Here is a 10,165-nt window from a genome sequence, read left to right on the forward strand (position 1 = left end):
GTAGCTGGACTAAAATAAGAGATGCCACCTTTGCAATTTTAATATCATCTAGTGTCTAATTATTGTTAATTCAATATCATTCGAGGAGTTTATTACTTTATTTCACAACCATTTTTAGAACTAAAAAATATTTTACATAAATAAATTAAAAATATATTAAACATAAAACTCAGGTGCCTCGGTGCAAAGTACAGACTATATACTAGTATAGATAATAAATTTACTTTTTATTATAAATATGTGATCTGATTCGTATTTGAATTTATGAAAAAACAATTGTACCAGATATTCCGTCCGCTTTTTTTGACTGGATATTCAAATTTACGGGTTTTTTTAACCGTATACCAGATTTAAAATTCAGATAATCCGATATTCAAATTTTTATACACCATTCTTCATCTTTTTAGTCTATATTTTATTTTATTTATTTTATTTATATGTTTTCACATTTTTAAAATCATTGAATTGAAACTTCATTATATGTTTCTTTCTAAATAATTGTTTTCTTGAAAAAAATTATAATTCTACTATCATATCCATAATAATTACAAAATATAATCTCAGATACAATCAATATACATGTTATTTAATCTAAATTTTATTTTATTATTTGTTTGTGTTTCATATAGTTAAAATAACTATTTCTTTTTTGAAAAACAAAGTTAAAAATCTTTTTTTGTAAGAGTTATAAATAATAACTTTTTTATGCCATATATTTTCAAAACTTAGCATTTTCAAATTTCACAGTATTTAATATAATTCAAACATTTTTTTTTGGCAAATTCACTACTTATAAGAAAAAATAAACCATTAGAAATAAAACATCACTAAACCCCTAGATACGCATGAAAATGAAACTAGACACTGCATATAGACATATAACTGAAACATGACGACACACATTTAAAGTGCAGTTAGAATTTTATTGAACTTATGTTTTTTAGAACTAGTAATCTAATGGACAACCGAGACCCCTCCACTTTACTAACTATCCAAACCCCATGGATGTTGTTAAATTATGGGGGTGAGCGGCACAAGCGAACTCTAAGTTCATATCTATCTATCACATTAGCTCTTGTGGATAGAAAAGAATAAATAAATATTATAATTTGACTACCCTCATAAAAAACAAGAAAAATAGTAAATGTTAGCTAGAAATATAAAGAACATTGAACCCGAATATGGTTTAAGTGCATCGGTAACTTTTAGAGCTCCCATTTTTTTATGAGTTCCCTTGAATCTTCCATCATGTTAGGATATGGATGTTTGACGTTTATTCTTAATTATAAATGTCTCAAGTTGAGACTGTTATTTTTTATAATAGTATGGAGGTTACTACTATTTAAGCTTCTACCATAATTTGAAATAGTTTTAAAATGCGACAAAAAACAATATTTTACTTGTATGTTATATTTATATCATAATTTTGTGATTACATACTATTTTCATGAATTAGATAGTGAATGCTAGCTAAAAATAAACAATGAACCTCAATATGGTTTATGTGCAACGGTAACTTTTGGAACATAACCCCAGAAACTAATAAAAATTTACCAACACCAACGAGGAAATTGAACCGCAACAAACACTTATTCTTACAAATAGAGAATCAACCATTTTTCTTTATTTGAAACTCCTTAAATAAGTTTTATAAGTTCTCATTGTGTGTTTTCATTCTTGAATATTAATATATGATAAAACAATAAAAATCATACAATATAACAGAAATTGTAGTCAGTATGTTACAAATAATAGTCACTAGTCAGTAGGTTAGAAAAATATAAGCATTTCTTTGAACCCATGCAGAAGGGTGATCAACCTTAATCTAATATGCTCCACGTAAAGCATCATTTCGTAAAAAAACCCAAAAATTTCAAGATACACTATTCCCGTAGGTACATGTTTAGCCAAGTCAAGATACACATCAACACCTTGACTTTTCTTCAAGATTCCTAAAAAATGATCCCTCTTGTAGAAACAATTTGGCTTGATGCCCAACTTCCATAACAAAACAATTATCTGACCTCCCATAGCAGCAACTTGATGGAAATAATCTGGCATTTGTCGACTCGGATCATGGAAGGAATGCTTAGCATTTTCATGAATCCACAATAATGAATTATTATGCACACCATGAATACTCTTCCAGTATTCATTCATCAACATCTCAATGGTTGGATCTATAGTAAGGAGTTGTAATAAAACAGTTACATAAAAACATCAACATATCTCAATTAAAAAAAAGTTTATTATTATTATTAATATTATTATTAATTTTATGCCATAATATTTTATGAATACAATTTACATAAATTTAGTTATTTCTTTTATTTTTAAATCAATTATCATTTTTCTATAATTCAATATACTAATAATATTTAATATTGATAGGGGTGAGTAAAATCGGATAACCGGTCCAATTATAAAATATGAACATGCCGGTTTTTTGAATCTATTGAATATCATACCGGTTAAATCGGATAGGAACAAATTATCGAGATCCAACTATTTAGTTTATTGTAATAAATTTATAGGTTTTTAATACATGGTAATGTCCTGCATTAAATAAGCACAAATCGATGACATAGATGAGCATCCATTATTCTCAGAAAAAAAATTCGGGAACTGTGCGAAGTATGTTGGTTTATCACTTTGTAATTTTTATGGGCACTTAATGTGACGTGAGTAGGGTTGTAACTGAGCCGAACCGAGCTGAATTCTTCCGTGTTCTTGTTTGAACTCCTTAAAATGTATCGAACTCGAATTCAAACTCGAACTTTTATCGAGCCAAAAATTTTGTTCGTGTATCGACTCATTAAGAAAAAGGTTGTTCACGAACATGTTCACGAACAACTCACGAACTCTAGTTCAACAAACAAATCATGAAAATTGTTTACGAAATTTTGATCACAAGCAACTCAGTTTACGAATTTGTTATCACGATTCCGTAGTTTTGTATGATTTTTATTTATTTCTTTTCTAAAAAATAAATAAATTATATCATATCAAAAATTTGAAAATCTTATACACCAAACAAATGAATTTGAGTGTTTTATTCATATTTTGATTAAATTACATAATTTCTATCCTAATAAAGATATATACACACTACTTCGACACATGAACAAATGATTAATTAAATAGTTATAAATCTATCATCTAACATGCATTATAGTTTAACTATATATAAAAAAATGTATTAGCTAATAAAAAATTGATAAGATAAATATGAATGCAATTATTCATTAAATTATATGTCATAAGAGTGTGTCTATAACATGTTTACGAGTATGTGTAACTAGTAATTAATATATGTATTCATGAGTGATATCAACGAGCATTTTCACAAACATTACTCACAAACCTGTTCATGAACTATAATAATGAACTGGTTCGCGAACATTGTTATTGAACTTGTTCGCGAACTGTTAGGTCACACGTACTGTAGAAGGGGGTTGAATACAGTGTTTAGCACAATCAAATCGAATTAAAGAACACAAGTAACAGAAAACAAACTTTAATAAACTCTGTTACAATATGGAGCTGTCCTCTCTCAGTGATGAACAAAATATCACGAGAGCTGCTACGGTTACAATGAATATTATTCTTGATAATGATAACACTTATAGTGTAAACCCTATGTCTTTGTTTATAGACTACATAGTTACAAGATAATCGCTAATTGATATGGAATATACTGCTTCCTAAAATATATCAACTAGTTATCTTTTCTTCCAAGTATTCTATTCTTCATAAAATTCTTTCTTCATGCATATCTCTTCTTGTGTTTGTCTTGATCTTCTTTCCTTTTGTTATTCCTAGTGGACTAACAATGAGATTTACAGAAGGGGGGTTGAATGTAAATCTCAAAACTTTTTCAAGTTTTGAGCAGTTTATGAAAGTTGTGTGTTCAAGAAGAACAAGTGTGTGAATTGCTTTAAGCTAATACAGACAGATATATATTCAAGCACAAATGTAAAGAACACAACAGACCTTAAAAACTTTTCTGGTGGATTTGTTGTTCCACCAGAGATGGTATTTTAGAAAATCTGTGATTAAACAATGTTGATCACAGCTGCATCCTAGTACAAACTAGATGAATTTTCTCTCAATATTTTTCTAAACAGCTCTGGAAAATCTCACATCTAATTACTAGCTTCTACTTGGTTTTTATATTACCAAGTGTACAAGTGAAGAACAATATAAAATACAGTAATAAAATAAGATCTTCACTTGCTTCTTTTCCTGTTCACTCCAGTACTTTGTTGACTATTGCATCTTTGTACTAGAGAAGAACGGCTGCTTTTTCTGTTGTTCCTGAAATTCGGCTACCACATCTCAGTTGTCTCTATCAACCCATGTGCCTCTGTTTGTAGGTACAACTACCCCTTATCAACGGCTAATCATCAGAACATCCGTTGAAGCTTTCATCCGTTGATGCACTCATCCGTTGAAGGATGTTATCCGTTGAAGCTTTCATCCGTTGATGCACTCATCCGTTGAAGGATGTTATCCGTTGATGACTTTATCCGTTGAAGCTTTAGAGACATCCGTTGAAGCTTAGCTTCTCATCCGTTGAAGGTCTTTAAGTCATCCGTTGATACCACTTCACTTATACAAAATTACAAGGCATGAAGTATTTACAATTGGCCTTCCTATCTGCATATCATCTAGTAGTCAACATGACTCATAGTTTCTCTCAACTTCCAAGAATTACATTTTAAATATAGAGACTGAAATATGCTACAACACTAGACTTATTTCTAAGTAAAGCTACACCATCAACGGATAGCCAAAGTGGTCTTATCCGTTGAGGCTACAGACACTAAATTTCTACTTAAGGATTTTGTTAAACATATCATCAAACTAATGCACATACATTCCTAACAATCTCCCCCTATTTATGTCTATAAGAATTGTAGGCATAAATTCAGGGTTAACTTGATGATAACAAAACACTTAACAGATATATGAATTGAAACTAAGTAGAAATTTAAAAATGCTGCAAAAGTGTATGTACTAGGAGATAATTGAAGATTTACAGTGTTTCCAAGGACACTCCTTTAGTCTGAGCAAATCATCTTTTTCTTCTTTGTTCCCTGGTTTTCTTTCCTAGCCTTTTGTCATTTTCCTCAATTTGGAGTTGGAGTTGTCTGAAGAATTCAGCTTCATCTTCAACACTGACATCCAACTTAGATTGCATTTCTTTGAGAGTTTCATTGCTGGCAATCTTGAGTTGGTCTTCAAGTCTGAAAAATCTTCTGACTCCTTTATCATCTCTAAATTCCATCAACCAATGAGGTGATTTGAGAATTTTCATTTCCCTTTCTTGAATGAGTAAAGTCCTGGGTAAAGCATTGGGCTCCCTCCAAGTTTTCCTTATATTGGCTATCTTGTTGAGAATTTCAGTCTTGGCAGTTCTGGTAAAGCCAGAATCCTTTTGTATAGCTGAATAGACTCTAATCAAGGTAGAGTAGCCTTCATCCAGAATCCTGTGGAGAGGCCATGTTCTTTCCCCAGCTCCTTTATATCTGAACACTAATCTCTCTGGTAACTGTCTGTAGGCAGCTATTGCCCTTACATCCTCCAGCTCATCCAGATAGAGTTCAATGTCTGAAATTTCTTTTATGTCACAGATGTGAACATAATCATCTTTAGAAATGGGTGACTTAGGCTTAGGTTTTTGTTTTTGAGTGAATTTCTTAGAGGTTAAGGGAGGTGTAGATTTTGGTTTTCTTTTCTGTTTCTTTGGTAGTGGAAGAGTGGTTAGAAAGGTAGGCAATTTGATAGTGTCCCAATCAATAGGTTCCTCTTTTGGAATGATTGGTTCACCATGGATGTTTATTGTGGGATCAGCAACAAGGGGTTCAGGTATGGAAGGTAGTGGTTTAGATATAGATTTGGTTATTTCAGTGTTATCTCCACTCCTTTTATGTGCCTTGGCCTTTCTTCTGTTTCCCTTCTGCCATTCCTCTCTTTCTTCCACACTCTCACCAAATATACTCCCTAAAACCTCATATAGGTTTGTAGTCTTGTCTTCACCCCTGACTTCAATCCCTTTTTCTTTTTCAACTAGACTTGACTTTAGCTGTTGTTCAAGCTTTGCTTGTGCTCTTTTGTCAGCCTTTAATTGCTTGTCTTCTTCCTTCTTGGCTATTGAGAATTTGGGATGTCCTTGCATCACACATATGCTCTTTCCCTCTCTAATGATAATAGCTCTATTTCTCCTTACAGCCTCATCCATGGTCTTTTTGAGATAAGCAATACTTCTGCCTAAAATTTTGTTCTCATCAGCTTTTGGAGGAGGAAAGTCCACTTCTTTTAAAGGATTCTTTGTTGAGTCCTTATTGGATCTTTCATTGGGCTTGAGAATTATAGCTTGTAGTTCTTTGGAAGAAGCTTCTCCATCCTTATGACTCCCTACTGGCATGAGCTCCATGTTGATTGGTTCAATTTTTGTGCTGTATTTCACAGATGTTGATTTGTCTTGTGTAGAACCAAACAACAGTTGCAACCTTTCATCAATTCTCCTCCTTTGCTCTTTCACTTGAATTTCAGCTGCTGCTAGCTGAATCAAATCAATTCCATCAGGCTTGCCCTTGATTTGAATGATTGGAGAAGTAGTGATGGCAGGAACTAGCACTTTAGATATGTTGACTTTTGTAGATGGCTCTCCTTCCCCTTCCCTTTTACTCTCCCCCTTTTTGTTATCATCAAGGAGAGGGGTCAAGCCTTGTGCTTTTGCCAGCTGCATTAGGAGACTGGTTTGAGATTGTTGATTGTGAAGAATGGTGGCCACAGAATTTTCAATAACTTGAACTCTGTCTTCTAACTTGGCCAACCGTTTTTCAGTAACAGATTCTTTCTTCAATCTCAAAACCAAGTCCTGCAATGTACCATAGGGCATGACTGAATCCAATTTTTCTGAAGTATAGGTTTTCAAGTCAGCAATATCCTTCCTGAGATCATCCATACTCAGATTCTGCTTCACTTGCTGCAGCTTCATGAGATGCAGTGAGTCCAGGTGAGCTTGAAGGATAGCCTTGATACTTGCATGTGAAGTATTCTGAATGGCCTGTTGAATAGTGTTGATTTGTTTGACTAAAGAGACATTGAATTCCCCTGATCTGTACTCCTTAGTCAAGGCCCATTCAGGTAGATTTGGAATTGAACTAGGGCCTTCATCTCCCCCTAAGTTCATGCTTCCATAAAAAGAAATAGAGTCATCATCATCAGAATTTGCTCCAAATTCCTCAGATGGCTCACCAGCTGTAGAAGGCATTTTGTTAATGGCAGCTTTATCCCTTTGAAGAGATTCTGTTGTGTGCACTAGATGTAGTGACCTTTCTGCTTTCTCATTGCCCTGAGCAGCCAACAGTTGATAGGCTGTCACAGGATGAGTAAAAGTGTCAGCATCCAAGGAAATGTTATCAATTACAGCTTTGTAATGTTGCTGAAATTGTCTTTCCTTTTCAGCATCATCCACAATCATTGACTCATTAGCAATGGCTGGTTCCACCCTTGTATCTACTGTACCTGCTTTTCTCTCTTTTTCTCTATGTTCTTGCATCAGGGGCTCCCCCTGGCTCACACAACTCACTCCCTCACCTTCACCTACTAAGGTGGTACTCCAGTCACTTACTTTTGCCATGCTGGAAGAAATAGCATGCATTTTTGAGCTCTCAATCTCTCCTTTTGCCTGGGAGCAACCCAGCCTCTCACTCAAATTGTCACTCCCTTCCCTCAATCCTAAGAGTGATTGCACAGTATTCATGTCTTCTACACTTGGGATTAATTCAGTTATTTGTGTAGAGACTGTCAACGGATGTGGAATATCCGTTGAAGGTGAAACTGATGTTATCAACGGATAACTGCTGTTAAGCTTATCCGTTGAAGAACAACCACTTGTCAACGGATGAGTGATATCCGTTGAAGAAGGAAAAGAAGTTGAAATTGAAAGTGATATAACTGTTGAATCTGTGTAGATTGATTTGAGATGTGGTGACACAGATCCTTCAATTATATCTGAAAGAATTTGCGGGTGATCCAACAAATCATCCAAGAGATGATGATCACCTGTATTTGAGTGGGGCTTCTCCCTGAGTTGTAAAGAGGGAGAATCAGGAATTGATGGGAATAACATATCCACATCCAGAGATGGTGATGAAGTGTTTGGTGATTGATGTGTGTTTATTGTGAGAGAATGGGGCTGTGACTCCACATTTATTGGAGTCACATCAAACTGAGTTTGAGAAGGCATAGATACAGATGGATGTATCTGTGTAGTGTGTGCACCCTGTGTAGAAGATTGGGTTCTAGCCTTCTTTCTTCTAATAAAGGCTTTTGTTGGTGAGTGTTTGGCTTTAGTGTCCCTCCCTCGTTTGTTCTGTGTTCCTGGTTTGGAACTATTTTCAATAGTAACATCCTTTTGGGAGGATGCTACTAGGGATGTGCTAGATACCTTTTCAACCACCACAGCTTTTTGAGAAACTGTGGCTTGGCTAGCTTGGGAAGCACTCAACTTTCCTTCCTTATCCTGGGGGTTTCTTTGATGTTCACCCCTCCCCTCACCACTCACACCCTGTTCACTCACCTCAGGGTTAATAGTTGGTGTTACAACTGTTGTCTTTTGAGAAACAACAGAGGTGGATTTCTTTGTCTTTGATTTTGAAAGTTTAGTTTTGGTGACCTTGGTAGAAATCTGTTGGGGCATCACAGATTTCATGGCCACACTAGAAGATAAAGAAATAGAGGGGTTGGAAGAAGTAGGAGTTGTAGAAGCAATTACCTCACCTACCTGAGGTGCATTCATGATTGGTAAATATACCAATGACACACTGCTGTTAAAATCCATTCTCATCAAGTCTGCAAGAACTCTTTTCTCTTGTGCCCAGCACTTGAGTTTATTATTCTCATTGATTATGACTAAACCTTCAGCAACATGGTTAGCCAATAACATAAAGAATCTAGCATAATAGATGTTATTAGGTCTATTAGCTTTGTTACCTAATCTAGTACCTAATTCTAGCATCACATAGTTGCTAAAGTTAAAATACCTATCAGAAACAAGCATATAGAGCATATTAACCAGAGATGAAGTTATGGCATCAAAATTACTAACTTTCCCAGAGAAAACCTTTATAAAGGCATCCCCAAGGAAACTCCATTCTTTCCTAAGGCCTTTTCTTCTAATACTCCCTAAATTAGCAGAGTTAAGAGAATAACCTATGGAATCTAACATGCTGGATACATCACTATCAGTGTGTGGTGTCATGGCATTGTTCTCAGGCAATTTAAAACATACTTGTAAATCATCACAGTTAATACAGTGAGTTTTACCTTTGAGAGTGAAGGAGATAGTCATATCCATGGAGTTGAACTCAGCAGTTGTCCAAATCTCCTCAACTACTTCACAGAAAATTGTTGGGGCTTCCAGCATTGCATAGCTAAGTTTACAGTTTTTGATGAAGTCCATCATTTTGTGATAGTCTGAGTGGGCTTCATTCTTTTCTACCAAAGCTATGAAATTGTTCTTTTCATAGATGAACCCAGATTGAGACATAATCTTCACGACTGGTGCCATTGTTGTGAGTAGAAATTGCAGAGAATAACTTGAAGTTTTTGCAGAGAGAAAATGGTAAATGCTTGAAATTTTAAGAAAGCGTAAAGTAAAAATGAACAATCAGAAGGACTTATATGCTTTCTCAAATTAATAAACAAAAATATAAAATAAAGATTTATCAATAAATATGCGTTAGTGAATTTCAGCCGTTTTAAGAATAAACTGTAAGTATTCTAAAAACTACCTTTAAAACCAATACATACAGATGTATGTATGAGTATCAACGGTTAAGAGAATAGAATCAACGGCTGTTAAACACCTGAATTGATTGATGTGACATTTCAACGGATAAGGCAAATTGTCATCCGTTGAAAGGTACTTCAGTTTTATCCGTTGACGGATAAAAATTCCAGAAATGTATTTGTCTTTCAACGGATAATGATTATCCGTTGATAGAGCAATTTTGACTTTCAACGGATAGGGAACATCCGTTGATGGAATAAACTATGTTAAAAGTCAAATTTGTTCTTAGCAACTAATATATTTCAGGCTTCAATTCAAATTGCAATAAAGACATGAATTTTAAGAGTAATTAAGCATACC

Source organism: Apium graveolens, chromosome 6, assembly GCF_009905375.1.
Source record: "Apium graveolens cultivar Ventura chromosome 6, ASM990537v1, whole genome shotgun sequence".
In the NCBI taxonomy this organism is placed as follows: Eukaryota; Viridiplantae; Streptophyta; class Magnoliopsida; order Apiales; family Apiaceae; genus Apium; species Apium graveolens.